General features: G+C 38.6%; 1 protein-coding gene across 2 annotated transcripts in view; it reads right to left on the bottom strand.

The window, feature by feature from the left end:
* Positions 1 to 13736, bottom strand: part of NPFFR2 (neuropeptide FF receptor 2) — a 98514-nt gene extending 84778 nt beyond the window's left edge. Inside the window, exon 1 of one of the 2 annotated variants that reach the window (XM_058722322.1) lies at positions 13299 to 13736. The gene's annotated coding sequence lies outside the window, so the exon portion shown is untranslated. The remainder of the gene's footprint in view (positions 1 to 13298) is intronic. The other variant, XM_058722321.1, reaches the window with a different exon arrangement.
* Positions 13737 to 20034: the final 6298 nt, after the last annotated feature.

Below are 20034 nucleotides of genomic sequence, written 5' to 3' on the forward strand. Positions count from 1 at the left end.
TTTTGACTTGTATTTCCCTGATGATGAATGATGCTGAGCATCTTTTCATGTGTCAGTTGGCCATCTGGATGTCTTCTTTGGAAAAGTGTCTATTCATGTATTCTGCCCATTTCTTCACTGGGTTATTTGTTTTTCAGGTGTTGATTTTGGTAAGTACTTTATAGATTTTGGATACTAACCCTTTATCGTCCAATATGTTATTTGCAAATATCTTCTATCATTCCATTGATTGCCTTTTAGTTTTGTTGATTGTTTCTTTCATGGTGCAGAAGCTTTTTATCTTGATGAAGTCCCAATAGTTCATTTTTGCTTTTATTTCCCTTGCCTTCAGAGACATGTCAAGTAAGAAACTGCTGTGGCTGAGGTCAAAGAGGTGTGCCTGTTTTCTCTTCTAGGGTTTTGCTGGTTTTCTGTCTCACATTTAGGTCCTTAATCCTAAGGACCTAGGATTTTGAGTTTATTTTTGTGTATGGTGTAAGAAAGTGGTCCAGTTTCATTCTTTTGCATGTTGCTGTCCAGTTCTCCCAGCACCATTTGCTAAAGGGACTGTCTTTTTTCCATTGGATACTCTTTCCTGCTTTGTCAAAAATTAGTTGGCCATGCATTTGTGGGTCCAATTATGGGTTCTTTATTCTGGTCCATTGGTCTATGTGTCTGTTTTTGTGCCAACACCATACAGTCTTGATGACTACAACTTTGTAGTAGAGGCTGAAGTCTGGGATTGTGATGCCTCCAGCTTTGGTTTTCTTTTTCAACTTTACTTTGGCTGTTCAGGGTCTTTGGTGGCTCCATACAAATTACAGGATTGTTTGTTTTAGCTTTGAGAAGAATACCAGTGCAATTTTGATTAGGATTGCATTTTCTGACTTCCACCGTTTCATTATAACAATACAGTAATTCACATTATATAACAGTGAAGCTTATATATGTCTCCTTGTGTCCTCTGCATCATAGTTTCTTCTGCTTGGTCCATTCTGTCATTGACCCTCTCTACTGCATTTTTCATTTCATATATTGTATTCGTCAGCTCCAGATTTTGTTTGGTCCTTTTTTATGACTTCTATGTTTTTGCTAAACATCTCATTTTATTAATGTATTGTTTTCCTGATTTCATTGAATTAACCATCTTCTTGTAGCTCACTGAACTTCCTTAAAACAGCTATTTTGACTTCTTTACTGGGTAAATCAAAATCTCCATGTCTTTGAGGTCAGTTACAGGAAAATTACTGTGTTCCTTTGGTGGTGTCATGTTTCCTTAATTTCTCATGTTCCTTAAGGTCTTGTGTTGCTGTCTTCACATTTGTAGGAGGATTCATTTCCTCCAGTGTTTGTTGATGGACATTAGGACAGAAACCTTTCATCAGCCCAGCTAGGGATTCTTGGTCTCTTTCACACGTTTGGATACACTTGCTTCACACTTCTTGCTCCCTTATGTAGCAGGATTCTTAAGCTTATATATCTTCTCTTGATCCTGCCAAGCCGGGCTGAGAGTTGACAGTCTCCCTTTTATTTTCCACAGGCACTGCTAAATGCTCAAGTTTGTGGTTTCTTCCAGACCTACATATTAGGGCTGGCTTATTGTTTGTCCCACTTACTGCAAAAGCTTGTTCTCTGCTCCCTGGAGCTGCCAATGAGAGCTAGGCACAATGTGTGTGGGTAGATATGTAAGTGAGGCATGTAAAGTTTTGGGGGTTGCCAGTGGGCCAGTTGGGGAATCTGCAGCTGAGGAGTCTCCAGTGGTTCACAGGCAGGCCTGGAAGGCCTGTAGTCTGACACAGTTACTAGGATTCACATCTATTTCAAGCTCTGGCTGCTGTGTTCCCAGTTATGAAGCTCATGATTCAGTACTCTGAATGGGGCAAGAGATAAATGGGCCTTTCTGGCGGCATCCCCCACAGCTGGGAAAGCTGATACTTAATCTCAGGCTCTCACTTTCCCCTGAAGGAGAAATCATAGGCCAAGAAGGGCTCTCTTGGGACTGAGCTGTACCCCCTCCCCTTGGTGGGAGGGTGTTGTGGGTAAAGCTAACCAGTTCCTCTTATTCTCTCCAATGTGTCTGACCTCTGAATTTTTTTCTCAATGTTGTGCTAGAATTTCTCCACTAGCTTCCTGAACTTCCACTAAAGTTCTCTTGCTTGTGGGTGATTATTTAAATAAGTGTTTGCCAGAGTCTCCTAGATCATGGCCAAGAGGAGCTAGAGCCAGTTCACAGGACCCTACAAGGTCCAGGAATGGGACTGAGATCTGTTTGCCCATCACCAGGTACATGAGTGAGATGCCAAGGTACCTTGATGGATGGTACCATCGACAGAAACAAAGCCAAAGAGAGATGAAGCCAAATGTTCAGGGGTATGGAGCTATTTCTGGATCCGTAGCTGAGGCCCATTTGGCAGTCACCTGTCTGGGTGGGTGCCTGTTTTCTCAAAACATCTCTCCTTCTTCTTGGACGACATGCAGTTTCATAATATTCTTCCTGGATCCTACAGTTGCCACAAAGGTACTTTTGCCCATGGATGGATGTCAAATTGTTGCTGCTGAGAGGAGTATATGAGCAAGGGACATCCTATTCAGCCATCTTGCTGACATCACTATCTTGTTTTAATTTGAATGCTCTGATTACCAGTGAGTTTCGCATCATTTTTTTTAAATGTTTACATGTAATTCTCCCATTCATTTTCCTTGTTTATTTTTAATGATCTCTGTATTCGTTTTAGGAACTATCTATGTATACTTGGCACAACGTGTGGCTATACAATAATAAAGTTAGAAATAAATAATTGAAAAGTGAGCATTTGGAAACCAACATGATTAATTCTAGATAAACCTCAGATCAATAAAACATTATAGAGGGCTAAAAAACTGCAGAAAGGAATTAGAAGCAGTTTTAAAAACAGTATTATAAAAAGAAAACAGTATTAGAGGAGTTGCAGTTCAAAATGGTGACATAGGAGGACTCCGAACTCACTTTCTCCATGGAACACACCAATTTACACATACTAATAGAAAAATTCATCCTGAAAAAGAACTGAGGGCTTATTGAGAGGCTACTAAAGAACCAAAGGTGGAATGGAAAGAGTACAGGAAGAGAGACAGAGACATGCCACAGTTTAAAAGAGTAACTAGCATAAACAGCCATAGGTCAGCTAGCCAGGAAAAGTCACCTTGCATACACAGTCTATATAGGGGACACCATACACAAGACCACTCTTTGAACTTGAGGAGAAGTAGCTGCTTCACCTAATCCATAAATACACAAAAATCAACCAAGCATAGAGACAGAAGAATATGCTCCAAAAGAAAGAACAAGAAAAAAACTTCAGGAAAATAACTAAATGAAAGAGATAAGCAATATGCCTGACAAAGAATTTAAAATAATGAGCATAAAGATATGCACTGGGCTGGAGTAAAGAGTGGAAGAAGCCAGTGAGATCTTCCATAAAGAGATAGAAAATATTAAAAAGAACCAATTAGGGTTGAAGTATACAACAACTGAAATAAAATCATACTAGAGGGAATCAACAGTAGATTAGAGGATGCAGAAGGGCATAACAGCAATCTCAAAAACAGGGTAATGGAGAACACACAAGGTGAAGAGCAAAAAGAGAAAAGAATTTTTCAAATGAGGATACTGATCTCTTGAACAACATCAAGTGACATTCACATTTTGGGGTTCCAGAAGAAGAGAGAAATAAGTTTCCTATTTAAAGAAATAATAACTTCTCTATCCTAGGGAAGAAAATAGACATCCAAGTCCAAAAACCACAGAGAGTTCCAAACAAGAATAACCCAAGGAAGTCTATACCACAGCACATCATAATTTATATGTCAAAGGTTAAAGATAAAGAGAATCTTAAAAGCAGCAAGAGAAACACAAAAAAAGTTACCTCCAAGGGAAAATCTATAAGGCTACTAGCTGATTTTTTAGCACAAACTTTGCAAGCCAGAAGGGAGTGGCACGATAAATTCAAAGTGCTAAAAGGAAAAAAATCCACAATCAAGAATATTCTAGGGGCGCCTGGGTGGCGCAGTCGGTTAAGCGTCCGACTTCAGCCAGGTCACGATCTCACGGTCCGTGAGTTCGAGCCCCGCATCAGGCTCTGGGCTGATGGCTCGGAGCCTGGAGCCTGTTTCCGATTCTGTGTCTCCCTCTCTCTCTGCCCCTCCCCCGTTCATGCTCTGTCTCTCTCTGTCCCCCAAAAAATAAATTAAAAAAAAAAAAAAAAAAAAAAACAAAAAAAAAGAATATTCTACCCAGCAAGGTTATTGTTCATATTTGAAAGAGAAATACAGCTTCCCAGGAAAAAAACAAAAGATAAAGGAGTTTATCACCATTAAACGAGTCTTTTAAGAAATTTTAAAGAGATTTCTTTAAGTGGAGAAGAAATGTCCATAATTAGACATAAGAAAAATGTGGATGAAAAGATGTAAACTATGACAACATATACATAAAAGGTGGAGAAAGGGGTAAAAAGGGAAGATAAGGGGAAAAAGGGAAAAATATTTTTTATTTTTCTGTTATTTTAAATGTGTCTGAATTTAAATGACTATCAAATTAATATGGCCTAGTTACTTAAGATGTTAAATATAAACCTCATGGTAATCACAACCCCAAAACCAATGATAGATACACAAAAATAGAGAGAAAGTCAAAGAAAACACTATCTTCATCAATCACAAAGAAAAAGAGCAAGAGAAGACCTACAAAAACAACAAGAAAACACATTTTTTAAATGGCAACAAGTACACACCTATCAATAACTACTTTAAATATAAATGGCTAAATGCTCCAATCAAAAGACACAAAGAGGCAGAACGGATAAAAAAGCAAGACCCATCTACCTGCTGCATACAAGAGATTCACTTCAGATCTGAAGACATATTCAGACTGAAAGTGAAAGGATGGAAAAACATTCACCATGCAAATGGAAGTTTTTTGTTTTTTTGTTTTTTTTTTAAAAAAGCTGAGGTAGCAATACTTATGTCAGAAAATATATTTTAGAACAAACACTGTCACGAGAGACAGGGAAGGGCATCACATAATGATAAAGGTATCAATCAAACAAGAGGATATAACAATTGTAAATATCTATGCACTCAACACTGAAGCACTTCAATACATAAAGCAAATATTAATGGACATAAGTAGAGAAATTGATGGTGATTTCTTCTTCAATGAAGAAATTTAAAAAATACATGAAGACAAGTGAAAATAAAAATACAACAGTCCAAAACCTCTGTGACATAGCAAAAGCAGTTCTAAGAGTGAAGTATGTAGCAATACAGGTCTATCTCAAGAAACAAGAAAAAATTCAAACAGTCTAATCTTACGCCTAAAGGATCTGGAAAAGGAAGAACAAAGTCCATGGTGAGTAGAAGAAAGGAAATAATAAAGATCAGAGCAGAAATAAATGATGTAAAGACTAAAACCCTTAGCCAGACTCATCAAGAAAAAAAGAAAAAGGACCCAAATAAATAAAATCAGATATGAGAGAGGAGAAGTAACAACACCACAGAAATACAAAGAATTATAAGACAGTACTATGAAAAATTGTTTGCCAACAAACTGGACAACCTAAAAGAAATGGATCAATTCTTAGAAACACACAATCTTCCAAAACTAAACTGAGAAGAAAATAAAAAGTCTAAACAGACTGATTACAAATAATTAAATTCAATTAGTAATAAAAAGCCTACCAAAAAATACAAGACCAGGGCTAGATGGCTTCACAGGTGAATTCTCTCAGACATTTAAAGAAGAGTCAATACCTATTCTCAAACTATTTCAAACAAAACAAAACAAAACAGAAGAGGGAAGAAAGCTTCCAAATACATTCTTATGAGGCCAGCTTTGCCTTGATACCAAAACCAGAAAAAGAAACCACAAAAAAGAAACTGCAGGCCAATATCCCCAGTGAAGGTAAATGCAAAAATCCTCAAAATATTAGCAAATGGCATACAATACTTTAAAAAGATAATTCACCATAATCAGGCGGGATTTATTCCAGAAGTACAAGGATGGTCCAATATACACAAATCATTTAATATTATACCCATCAACAAAACAAGGAATAAAAATCATACAATCTTTTAAACAGATGTGGAAAAAAACATTTGACAAGATTCAACAGCCATTCATGATAAAAAATCTCAACAGTGCAGGCTTAGAGAGACCATACTTCAACATACTAAAGGCCATATATGAAAACTCACATCTAACATCATACTTAATGGTGAAAAACAGAGCTTTTCCTCTAAAATCAGAAACAAGGCAAGATGTCCACTCTCAACACTTTTATTCAACATAGTACTGGAAGTTCTAGCCACTACAATCAGACAACAAAAAGAAATAAGAGGCATCTAATTGGTAAATAAGAAGCTAAGTTTCACTATTTGCAGATGACATGATATTACATAGACAACCCTAAGGACTCTGCCAAAAAACTACTGAAGTAATAAATGAATTCAGTCTAGTGGCAGGATACAAAATTAATACCCAGAATCGGTAATACACAGAAATCTGTGACACTAATGAAGTCACAGAAAAAGAAATTAAAAAAAAAAAAAAACAACACCATATATAAATGTACCAAAAAAGAATAGAATACTTAAGAATAAACTTAAAGTGGTGATAGATATGTACTCTGAAAACCATAAAACACTGATGAAAGTAATTGAAGATGACACAAATGGAAAGATATACCATGCTCATGGATTGCAAGAATTAATATTATCAAAATGTTCATACTTACCCAAAGGAATATACAGATTCAGTGCAATTCCTATCAAAATACCAACAGATTTTTCATAGAACTAGAACAAATGCTACTAAAATTTGTATGGAACCACAGAAGACCCCGATAAACCAAAGCAATCCATTGAAGGTCTCACAACTCCAGATTTCAAGATATACTACAAGGATGCAGTAATCAAACACTAAAATCTTAGAATTTACATAAGAAGAATTAAATGTGTGGATTAAAAAAATAGTTTGTGCACAGTATAAGTTATGAGCAAAAACATGACAAAATGGGAAATATTTACTGTACAAGAGTTAATATTGACAATATTTAAGGAACACTTAAATATTCATCAGATGATAACAAATAGCCCAGCAGAACCTATAGACAAGAATTGAGTAAACAATTCACATAAGAGCAAACCCACATATCTGAAAAGCATGAAAAGATACTAACTTCACAAGTTAAGATATTTAAATAAATGTAACAATTATAAACTGAAGAATTATAACATTGATAGCTGTAGGGACATGGATTGTTTCACAATTTGCTGGTAAAAATGTGAATATAACACTTCAGAAGCAATAGGGCAACATACTTTAAAACTTATAAATATTTTTACCCCTTGAACTTAGAAATAAAAGAAATCATCAACAATTTTTATTATGACCTTGTTTTGTGATAAAACTGAAGACAATAAAAACCTCTGGACATAAAGTGAATGTTTATAAAGTGGTGATTGGCTGAATTTATTGTTTCTTAGTATGTCCATCATGAATATTATACAGACATGTAAAATTTTAGTTTCATGTATAATGGTTGACATGGAGACTTTGCACAAGGTATCGATGAGTAAGAAAAAATAAGGTGCACATTTCTTAAAAACGATGACAAAAAGACTGATGTGCATGTGTGTATACACAAACATGTTTGCACATGTATGTATGTGAATGGTTATAAAAGTGTATGAAAATCTAGGATAATAGAACTCAGTTGCTAACATGGGTTATCTGTGATATGGACACAGAAGAGAATAAGGAGTGGACAAAGGCAGTTAAAGGAAACAGAAAAATTACAAATTCAAAAACAATAGCACTGTGATATAATTTGGACATTTATATAAAATTACATATGTACATATTTTTAAATATCTTTAAAGATGAAAAATTATCATGGTGATGAAAACAGAATGGGTAGATTTAACTTAAATCTAAAGTAAATGCGGCATTTATATTTTCCTAGTTCAGACCCAGATTTTCTTAAAATTCAACATAAAATGATACTGCAAAGCTTGAATGTATATTAAAATAATGCAATCGATGGTAAATAGCTTTTTCAAATTTTTTTCTCCAACATACATAGGGATTGGTCTTTTAATTAAGGTAGAATCAGTGGAAAGGACAAAACAGCAGAAAGGAAGAATGGGACCAGCCTAAGGTTGAAATTTTAGTAACTTGATTGCACCTCCAGAAAGATGCAGGGGAATCTGATAGGGAGATGGCAATGAAATTTTCAATGAGCAAATATTTGCCAGTATTCCCCAGGCGCCAGACTCTGTTCTAGGTACTGAAGCCAGTGGTAAAAATGAAAGCACATAGTTCCTTACATGGAGCTTAGATTCTCTTTCTGAAAAGTAAGATCATAAACAAGTCAACGAGTCAACGGAGGTAGTCGCCAGGAGCAAGTGGGCTCCGGGACAGCAGATGGTACTGTGACGACCTGTGGCGTGGGAAGGCACAGCAGATCTGAGGCTGACAGGACAAAATGCCTCCCAGTGCAGCTCTGACAGGCAACGTTCTCAGGCGGGGAGAATAGTGAATGCCAAAGCTGTAAGTAGGACTAAGCCTGGTCCATACAAGGCTGGAGGGGACTAAATGAAGACAAGAGGGCGGAGGGCTAAAGATGAAGTCAGAGACAACTGGAAGGCTTTGCATGTGGTAGAACCTTCAAGGCCTCATTTGTGTGAGAAAACACAAATTAGAAGTTGCTAAAACCTGGAATATCAAAATATCAAGGAAAGCAAGCTGAGGATAGGGTACTTGGGGAAGCTCAGGGTTTACTTGCCAGGGAACCTGTAGGGCCACTCGCTTTAAGGAGCATAAAGCGCACTCCACGTCAGAAATCATCTGAAATAGCTACTCCAGCTGAATTAAGCGGGGACAAAGAGAACCTCCTCGAAGACGCGGGATTCTAGCCGAAGACTTTTAAGCCTGAAGTAGTATATCAAGTGATATCAATTATATAATGGCTACGGAAAAAACAAAAAAAAAGATTGCAAACCTGTTGAAGTTTAGGGAATTCCAGAGACATAACCGGAAGATTCCAAGTAAGGAGCCAAAGGAGAGGTAAGGCTATAAACTGCTGAAAGGGTGCCTATTACAAATTTGATACACTCTGCTTATAAAAAGGACCAGAAGGTAAGTTCCTAGAGAAAGCCGACATTCACTTCAGTACCAGTGTGCCAAGAATTCAGGGGCAGGAAATAAAATGGAAAGGAAGATTTAAAAACTTAAGCAGTTACCTTTAATTAAATTTAAATTTTATTTTATTTTATTATTTATTTATTTATTTATTTATTTATTTATTTATTTATTTATTGAGAGAGAGAGAGAGAGAGAGAGTGTGTGTGTGAGTGAGTGAGTCTGTGTGAGCAGGGGAGAGGGGCAGTGGGGCAGAGAGAGAGACAGGGAGATATAGAATCTGAAGCAGGCTCAAGGCTCTGAGCTGTCAGTGCAGAGCCCGACAAGGGGCTCGAACCCACCAACTGTGAGATCATGACCTGAGTCACTTAGGTGCCCCTAAGCATGTGGGTTTTAAGGCTACCTGAGTTCATGATCCTGATTCCTCAGCCTAGTTAATATGTTTACTTCGGGCAACTGATTCCTGAGCCTCAGTTTCCTTATGAAGAAGACAGGGATTGTAATTGTACTTAATATCTAAAATCATAAAAACTGAATGAGATTATGCATATTATTTCATATTATAGTTACAGCTCCCTCCAGGTTGAGTTATTACTATCTCATTTGGAAAATTGTTATTTTTTAAATTTTGTGGGAATGCAGCCAGAGCTAGAAAATTCTAACGTGCTTGGTAGACCTCTGGAGGTTTGAAAGCATGGGCCGATGGAGATTTCTGTGAGGGACTGGAGAAACGGGCGTCAGTTCTAGCAGAGGATGTCAGTCTGCTGTTGTCACACTGGAACCCAGACTCCAGTGGACCCAGACTGTCCATTTAGGCAGGCACCTAAATGAGACCCCTTTCAACAGCCCAAGAAGCAAATAAGAAACGTACTTGGGGAATATTTGGAAACGTCAAATTTTCAGTGGCAACAAAGAAAGAGCCAATTTCTTGGCACTCCAGGGGTCGTTTTGTTTTTTTTATTTTCCCAAATTACTGGAATGGTGTGATTTGGGTCGTGCTGCTATTCTGATTCCGTGATGTAACATACCAGGTGTGCTCACTGGTGACAAACGACCGAAGCTAGTTTTACAAGACAACTAGAACAGGGCAGTCTTCCCAGTCTTGTGTGGCATTGCAACAAATTGATGACTGTGCTGTCCTGATTCACGTTTTGCATGTGTTCGGGGGCAGGGGAGACATCAAAGAGGCATTCATAACATGCTTGAGGTTCTAACCTTCCATCACCTGGTCTCGGCTGCTACCATAGGAACCATACTGGTAATGACCATCCGAACATGTAGGAGAGACTTCTCTGCCCTTTGCTCGTCTCCTCCCTGGCCAGAGCCAGAAACACCTTTACATTTGTCAGATGGGTGCCTTAAAAAAATATCACTGTGCATCTCCCACGTGCCCAAGGCGGCATCCAGCCGTCATATACACCATCCTATTCACTTCTTTTAAGAGCTCATTTTACACAGGAGGCGTTGAGGTCACAGGATTTTCAGGGCTTTGCCTGAGATAGCTGCTGTCAAGTGTCAAGGGTATCTAAGCCTTCTCCCTCTGGATCCTTCGCCCACTTACTACAGAAACAAGGAAACCAAGAGGAGTGAAAAATTGTGGGGAATCTTATTCGAACTCATAACTCCTTTTACATCTGAGAAAATTTTAGACTCAAAATTAAATGATTTGCTTCAGGCACAGAGCCAGTTAGAAGCCTGTCAGGGAAGAGAACCGGATCTCTTCACTTTTAGAAGGCTCATATCTCAAAATCCCGCAAGGAACAGGAAGGACATGAGATCCATGCTAGACAGCTGTCTGTTGGGGTGACCATGCCAGCTCATTGCTGGGGCAGTACATTTACATCTACCTTTGGTTCAGCAGAGGGAGGGACCCTCTGGACCCTTAATGCCCAGCTTCAAGGCAACCAGAAAATTCATTGAAGAGCCACTTTATCCCATAGAGCCAGAGCTTAAACTAAAGAGAAAGAGAAAAAAAAATAAGCTGTCAACGTTGGGCTAATGGTAAGCACAGAAATCATGTGGTTAAGAAAACAATTTAAGATTGTTAGAAGAGCATATAGATATGTTTAAGAAATGTAAGGTTGTATTTATCTTGCATTCTTTAAATATATAGGACAGTTTTGAAGGGTTCACCTACAATCAATTCTCCCTTTTCATAATGAGGAGAATAGATAGTATTTAACAAAATGACTATTTTTAAGTAGATGAAGCTCTGAGGAACAAAATTCTCATCTTGCATCTTGACTATAGCTAGAAATATATTTTAATACAATACAGTGAAAAAGTTCATGAATATTTATCACAGAGACATTTGCATGGAATTCTCATAAAAGAATCACACAACAGCCAAGAACCATAAATGAACTGATTTTCTAGGAGGAAATTATTCACTGATACTAGTGAATTCATATCTATACATTCTATAGTCTTTGACATCTGTGAGAGAAAATATTGGTGAGCAGCGTGATTGGCAAGAGCTATGAGGTAAAAGAATCAAAAATAAAACAACAAATTTCTAACATATACTTTTAAATAATACATTCACAAAATCTTGCAGAATAAAAATGCCGGATAAGATGATAGAGTGCTAGGTAAATGAAGAAAAAATAAGTTTCTGAAGATACCTATAAACATCAAGAAAAGATAGAAAAGAAGATACCTCTTCTGAAGATACCTATAAACATCAAGAAAAAAATGGCTGGTAGAAAGATCTTATTGGATTATATGGAGTTTAGAAAACCTTATACAGTGATAAAAAGCACAGGATAATGATATATGAGTAATGTGTCCTTATCAAGCAATAATGAAAGCACAGTTTAGATTATTACAACAATATCTACTCTTTGATAATATTGATCCATATCTTAATACGTGTACCTTTAAAGATAGTGCGGTGTATAGTGAAGCAGCTATTTTCTTAAATGATTAATCTATCACAGCTTTTAACAGACAGAAGACTCTCACTGAGCTGTACATACAAGTCTGCCACACAACTTTCTGTTCATGAGAGTGATTCTATCTTTGGCCATTTCACAGCAATTTTGCAAATTGAACTGTAACTTAAAATACCATTATTAAGGTAATTTTACATGAGATGTGTTTTGGTTTAATTAGGATTCTAGCTGAAAACAAGTATATCCAGAGTTAACAAACCACCGTTGGCTTATCCTCCTCCCTCATCAGATTTTATCAATAGAAAATAATCTGGTTGTCTAATGGAAAGAGAAATTCAGACACGTGGTTAACACAACCTCAAATATTTTGGTCGGGAAAAAAACCCCAGCATCTTCTTATAGCTTACGTCATATTTAAAAGTCTTTAAAATAAATAAATATTTTAAATATCTACAATCTGGCCGAGGGGAAACGGGGGGGGGGGGGGGGAGGAGTAAACAAATACGTTTTCGTTCCTTACAGTTCTGTCTTTAGCGAAAACGACAGCGTAGGGCAGATTAATTTTCCTTTTCTCCCACACCAGACCCTAACCTTGACCTAGGGCTGCCTGTTGGAAAATGCCTGGTGGTTTGGTAGAAGGGAGGCTAAACCAGCATTTCTGGAAACCCTAGATCAGTCCAAAGAAGAGCTAAAAAATCTCTCCAAGTGCCTTCACCGAGGGCTCTGTGGTGTCCTGTACCAGGGTAAGAAACCACATTTTAGCCTTTCTGGCAAGTCGAAACGCACAAGATGCAGCCATAGACGCAAAGATCATTGCTCAGAATCACCACGGGTGAAAAGAGCAGTTTAGTTAAGTCTCACTAGCAACAAGCACGCTCTGCGAGATCAAACAGTTGTATCAATACGGCCCTGGAGAGGGTTTTTGAACTTCATGGTTAACAAAGCGCCGCTTTTCTCTCGTCGAGTCCCAGCTCTGCCAGCCTGGGAACAGGCATCCGTGGCCTGGAGAGTCCGGGCGGGAAAGACCCCCCCCCCCCGCCCCGAAAAGTTGGGCTGGTGACCAAAGTGACACCCTCCTGGGCAGTGATTCCACAGAGGGTGCCCGAGGAACTAGATGGAGAGGGATTAAGGAAAAGTCGAAAGAGGAAAGGTGCAAAATCCAAGGTAACCATCCCCAATCGCAAACAGGAATCCTCAAAGCCGGCGGAAGCGCTGCGCACCCCAGCCCAGCCTGGCCGCGCCCTTACCTGCACCCGCACAACGGCCGAGTCCCGGCAGCCAGAGAGCCCTGGCCGGGCTTCAGCAACAGGTTCCACCTCTCCCGGGGCTGCAGCTCGGCCCCGGCTCCCGCCACCTGCCGCTGTCCTCGCCACTCCAACCCTGCTTGTCGCTGCCCGCCAGCTGGGCGCCCCGGGCTCTGCGCTCTGCTTGCTGCCTCCTCGTCCCCTTCAGCTGAAACGTCACTATCCAGGGGGCACCTGCCGGCTGCTGGGATTGAGGAGAAGCTCTTCTCATCCCGCCTAGGGCAACGTGGATACTTTCTGTGAAATTGAGAATCCGTGTGCAGCAAAGGAAAGAAAGCAGCCCTCTGGTTTTGCGTGGTTAGTTGCCTCTCCACACCTTGGGCGAGTGATTTAGCCTCTCTGTGCCTCAGCTGCCTCTTTGGTAAAATATAGGTAGAGGTTATGGTGATAATAACTGGGGAATCGGAGAATTAAATGGGCATGTATGTGCAAAATGCCTGGACATATTAAACATTCCATAAACGTTAGCTATTGTTTTAAGGTTCTCATCACATCCGTGAGTCCTTGCAAAGGCCTTTTAGGTTGCAAGAAAACCTCTCTGGAATTCTGGAAATGTGAATTCACATCATAATTAGAAGGGGCAAGGAGAGAGCCAGGGGTGAATGCTCAGTGATTGTGACAAGAAAATCTGCTCAGCTGGAAGTTGCTAATGGATCATGCCTAAAACTTAATGTATTAACTTAGAGTTTTATAGAATTACTGAGAAAGGAACATTTAAAGGTACTTTAAGATAGTAACACAGGCAGGGTCAAGTGTGGGTAAAGCCTTTGCATATGCTTGCTATCAGGTCTGATCCTCAACAAGGGTGGGCTTATTAAGCAATGGGTGGTATATAATTACTCCCCAGTCCACACAGAGGCTCCAAGGTTCAGTGGCTTGTCCAAAGCCACTGAGGCAGTTTTCAAATGACAAAGCAGGACTTCAGAAGCTGAATTCAGTTCTCTATTAAATCTTTCTTCCTGAATCCCTGGTAAATGTGGGATACAAAAACTGCTTGAAGAGGCCTTTTAAAATAGGATCCCTCGGCCCTGAAATTAAGGTTGTTGATTCAGATATGCATGTGTTTAAACCTGCTTTATGGCTATGTTGAAGATGCAGAAAGACGTATCTCTCCTAAGACTTCACCACGTTCAAGGTAGAGACACCACTCCCACTTCTGTGAGGTTTATCCGGATACCCTATGCATAGAAAGTCATAGAAAAAAGAAAGACATTAAACAGATAACTAATAGGAGGCAAGGCTTAGAAAATAAATTATGTCAGGGAAATAAAGCTAAAAAGAGGAAGGCATTCTGTAATTAATCTGAGATTCTCAAATTGAAGTGGAAAAAAAAATGTAGACCACCATCCCATTCAATCTCTCTTCCTACTGGAAAAAAAGATCGTCAAAATGATAGGAATAATAGCAATGTTTTTGATGAGACAGTGAGGTAATGTCTAGCTTGTGAGAATTTTATTACAAATGAAAAGAAATACACAACTTGTCATGCAATAGTCATTAAATTGTGAGACACTTGCTGTACCATATAAAATGACACAGTGTGAACTGCTGTCCTGATTCTCTACCCCACACCCCCAAACCCTACTGGAAATGTTAGACCATGTCCATAGCAGGAGAAAATTATATAAAACCAGAGAAGGACCTGAGATGCCCTTTCTCTTCTCTACTTCCCCTTGAATACCCACACACGCTGCTTTAACCTCTACCCTTTCATTTATCCTGCTTCACCTCACCTGGTTCAAATAGAAAAGCTTGTCTTTCCCACTAGCTAACGTTCACCTATACAACTGTAAGCTTTGCTCGCCACCCTCTCCCACATTTCTGCATTCTCACACTATCTCTCTTGCATATCTCCGTGTCAAATGAGTTATTCCCACTTTTTTTAGGTTTATTTATTTACTTATTTATTTATTCTGAGAGAGAGAGAGAGAGAGAACGAGCAGATACAAGTTAGGGGAGGGGCAGAGAGCAAGGGAGGGAGGGAGGGAGGGAGGGAGAGAGAGAGAGAGAGAGAGAGAGAGAGAGAGAGAGAGAGAGAGAGAGAATCCCAAGCTGCCAGCGCAGAGCCCAATCCGGGGCTAGAACTCATGAACTGTGAGATCATGACCTGAGCCGAGATCTAGAGTCTGACACTTAACCAACTCGATCCATCCCATTTAATAAAAAGCTCCTGCAAGTCCTTAAGTACACACACCCACATCAGTCCCTCCAGGCACGGCCATACTGTCAACTGAAGTCCAATTGTGCTGTTGGCATTTTCTCACTTCTTGCTCACTTATCGACCTGCTCCGATCAAGCTTCTGGTGATCTCATTCTAAATGTCTCATCTTTGCAACAGCCTAGCAAAGATCACCGATATCCTCCATGTTGATAAATACATTGGATTTTTTTTTTCAGCCAGTATTTTTACTTGGCTTTTGAGGGCTTGACTTCTTTGGAAACAGTGTCTTCTCTTGGCATCTCTCATAATTCTTCTCTATTTTTTTGTTGTTTATTTACCCTGCATATGTAGCTAATGACTTTTCCCTCTCTTACAGGCTTCTTGTTTCCAACACAGCCATTTAATAAATGCACCAACTTAAAGCTCAGTGCTAGGTTCGTTTCTCTTCTTACTCTGCATTAAACTTCTAGGCATTCATATCCACACCAGTGCCCTCAATTACCACATATATGCAGGATACCCAAACGTTTGTACCTGTAGGCCTCTCCTCAGAGTTCCAGACTCTTACTTGACATCTCCAATTGCTGTTTCAATGTCAACTCTAATTCAACATGTCTGATTAGATTTATCGTCTTCTTCCTAAAACATTGTTTCCCTGCTCAGTTAATAGCATTTCCATCCATCCTTTTCTCTGCTGACTTAAATATGGTGCAACCCAAGACACCACCTTGCATAATGGGACAGAAACCACATGCTGATGATGGCAGAGAAGCAGAATAAAAGGAGCCTGAGTCCTTGACTGCTCTGGAAAACTCCTTTTCCAGTTTTTACTGGCTTATCTCTGACTTCTTTTACATGTGAGAGAAATGAAAGTTCATCTTTAAAAGAAAGATATACATCTTTATGTGCCATTATTTATTACTTAGTATAATCCTCACTTAGTATAATCTTTAGTATAAGTTTAAAATCAGTATAACTTGGGGCGCCTGGGTGGCTCAGTCTGTTAAGCATCTAACTTCGTTTCAGATCATGATCTCACAGTTTGTGACTTCAAGCCCCACATCGGGCTCTGTGCTGACAGCTTAGAGCCTGGAGCCTGCTTCGGATTCTGTGTCTCCCTCTCTCTGTCCCTCTCCCACTTGCATTCTGTCTCTCTCTCTCTCTCTCAAAAATAAATAAAACGTTAAAAAAAACATTTAAAAAGTTCAGTATAACTTGATGTAAGTAGAAAGTGCATATTAATATACAGTACAAAATAAGAAATTTAAAATAGTTTGTCTACATGGTATTTAAAATGATGTTTACCCTACTTTGGAAATATTGCTTTACACAGTATGATAATAAACTGATATGTTGTGGTGCAGAAGGAAGGATCAGACATGCTAACCGTATGGTAGCTTTGGGAGAGTAGATCATAGAAGGCACAGCAGGAAGGAGAAAGAGAACCAGAAAGAAAGGAGCAGAAATGAACCAGGTGACTAGTGGGAGGGTAAGATGAGGGAAAGAGGGTGGGGAAAGAACATAACCATAACCGTAGTCATTTCTGATCCAATATTTTCTGATTTAGTTGTTTTGACCCCGTGGTTTTTTGGCAGGCAAAAAACAGATTGATTAAAAATAATGTTTGCACTGAAGATAACCCAGGCTTATGTTGTATTAAGAAAAACCTAAAGACAAAGGACATAGGTTAAAAATTCGCACCATTATTATTGTAAAGAAGAAACAGATATTGCTAATAATCAGAACAATGCATATTAAGGCAATAGTCAAGCTCCATTTTCCCATTAAATATAATAATATGAGCTTGTCAGGTTGATATGAAGGTATCATAATTAACATAATCCTTTTGAAAGGCAGTTTGATAATATGTATAAAAGCCAACAAAAAATGTTCCTAAACTCTGACTTCATAAACTAATTCCTGCAAATATATCCATCAGAAATAATTCAAAGGAAATAAATGCTACAAGCAGAAAATTATTTGTAATAACTTAAAGTTGAAAAACCATAGGCGATCTGGCATACAAACTCAATGAAATTTATAGGACTGTGACAATTTCAGAGAGAAAAAAATTAGAAAATATTAAGTGAAATAAATTAAGCATGATATTTTAGGTAAATTAGGATCTCATGTATACAAAAATATGAATTCTTATGTATAATATCTGAGTGAGCGTCTGAATGATAAAACAGAGTACATGTCATGGTGGTATGATTGTAGAGTGAATATATTTTTTCCAGAATTTTTATTAATTATTCTATAATAATGTTTGTAAAATTAAAAAGAAAATGTTATTTAGTTGGATAAAAACACCAGAATGGAAAATCAGGAGTCCTAGAACCTGGTTCCATTTTGTCATTTTAGTGATTCATGAATTTCAGCTTGTCTATATAATATAAAGATATTCAACCAGCATTTTTCAAGTTATAAAGGGCCTATGATTCTAATTCTCAGTTAAAATCTAGTTACCGAGCTATTCTACTTATCCCAGCCATGCAAACGGTCCACCTTGCTTTCCAAATTAGTCTATTTCCTTGTCTCTCCAGAAAGTCGTCTATTTCATTCACTTAACATTTGTTGATGCTCTACTTGGGTAAAATTATGTGCTAATACTTTGGATGGGCAAGGGGAAAGTGAATAGGACTTAAATACATAAAACTATGCTCCTAAACTCAGGAAACTTCCATTTTTGCTTGTTATGGAGTGGCAAGACACAGGTTAGCATGTGATTAGGAAAGAGGTTTGGAGTCAAAAGAAAGGTTATCACATGTGGAAGCATCAAGAGCTAAGCGTCAAAGAATAAATTCCATTCAGACACGGAAAGATGGGGATAGGGTAGATTAGGCAGGTGAGGCAAAGGAAACAGCAAGAGCAAAGTTAAGGAGCTAGGGAACTCTGAGGGATGTGTAGAAACAGTTCCTTGCTTGATTATATGAGAGAAGCATAGGCTGTAGGAGACGAGAGAGAATGTTAGACTCTTTAGGACCAGGGCCAGCCTATTCTGTAACACTGTCTGCACAGCTGCTCACTGAAGTGATAGGAGGGGCTTTTTCAGTTGCTTGTCATGAACCCTAAAAGGTGCTCCATGGGAGGGATAGAGCTGCCATTATGGAGTAAGGTAATCAAATAGAGGAGTCCAAAGCCTTGTTCCTCTCCTCATTCCCCACAAATTGTGTGTGAAATGCAGAACCAAAACAAAACAAAACAAAAACAAACAAAAAAAACCCCACATATTCTCCACTGAAATTATTCAAAGTGCCTAGAGAGTCTGGGTCTGGATCTGCATAAGAAGTCTCTGTGCACAGGAATTATGCAATCAGAAAAACAGATTCAGCAGTGAGGGACAGCTCCTTTCTCTAAAAGGCCAGATGAGGCTGGTTTTAGCTCAAGGAACCAGACCTGACCTATCATTGCCCGGTGCCCTTTCTCTACCTATAATGACTTAATACCATCATAGCAGGAAACAGGGAAGAGAAGACTGCATTGCCACAAGATCTTATCCAAACAAGAAGTGATTGTGATATTATGAATTCACAAGCTCCCAGATGATGCAAATGTTGCTGGTCCAGTGACAACACTTTGAGCAGCACAATCTTACAGAAGTTAGTAATTAACCAAAGTCACACAGCTAGTAAATGATAGGGACAGTGTTTGAACCCGAATTTGCCTGAGCCCCACGCCTTCGTGATTATCTATTATGCTAACTCTACATAAGGAAATTGAAATTCATTTATAAAATCAAAACACAGGGACCTTTGATAGATAGTATGGAAGTTATTCAAGGCCTGATTATAGATGAGTAGGTTAGGCTAAAACTTGGCATATGTCAAAGCCAGGGGGCTGTTAAGCACGTGGAACAAATTTGTACTAAATACTCTAGTTTCTTTTCTTTTACAAAGGAATTGGTAAAGTCAGAATCAATCAAGATGCAATTGCCCCTTGAACAACATGGGGATGAGCTGTGTGGATCTACTTATATGCAAATTTTTTCCATTAATACAGTACAGTACTGCAAATGCATTTTCTCTTATGATTTCCCTAATAACTTTTTCTTTTCTCTAGCTCACCTTACTGTAGGCACACAGTATATAATATATATAACATGGAAAATATATGTTAATCAACTGTGTTATCTGTGAGTCTTGCAGTCCTCAGCAGGCTGTTAATGGTTAAGTTTTGGAGAGTCAAAAATTACACATGGGTTTTGACTGCATAGGGGTCAGCACCCCACCACCCCTGCATTGTCCAAGGGTCAACTGGACAATTGATTTCTAAACAATATATATTTGACCTTTTTTATATATCTCCACAATGTGATGAATGCTTTGCCGAGTAGTATGGAATAATATTAATGATATTATTAGACTTCATTCTTCTTCTTCAAAGAATGATATTATTAGACTTCTTTCCTGCTTAACCTCTCTTTTATGTTAGACTGAACCGTGGAAAGGCATTACAAAGTAATTTCTAGTTATATGCTTTGGTTCTATTCTAGGAGCTCATTCTTACATTTAAGCT

The sequence above is a fragment of the Neofelis nebulosa genome, chromosome 3 (genome assembly GCF_028018385.1).
Source record: "Neofelis nebulosa isolate mNeoNeb1 chromosome 3, mNeoNeb1.pri, whole genome shotgun sequence".
Lineage (NCBI taxonomy): Eukaryota > Metazoa > Chordata > Mammalia > Carnivora > Felidae > Neofelis > Neofelis nebulosa.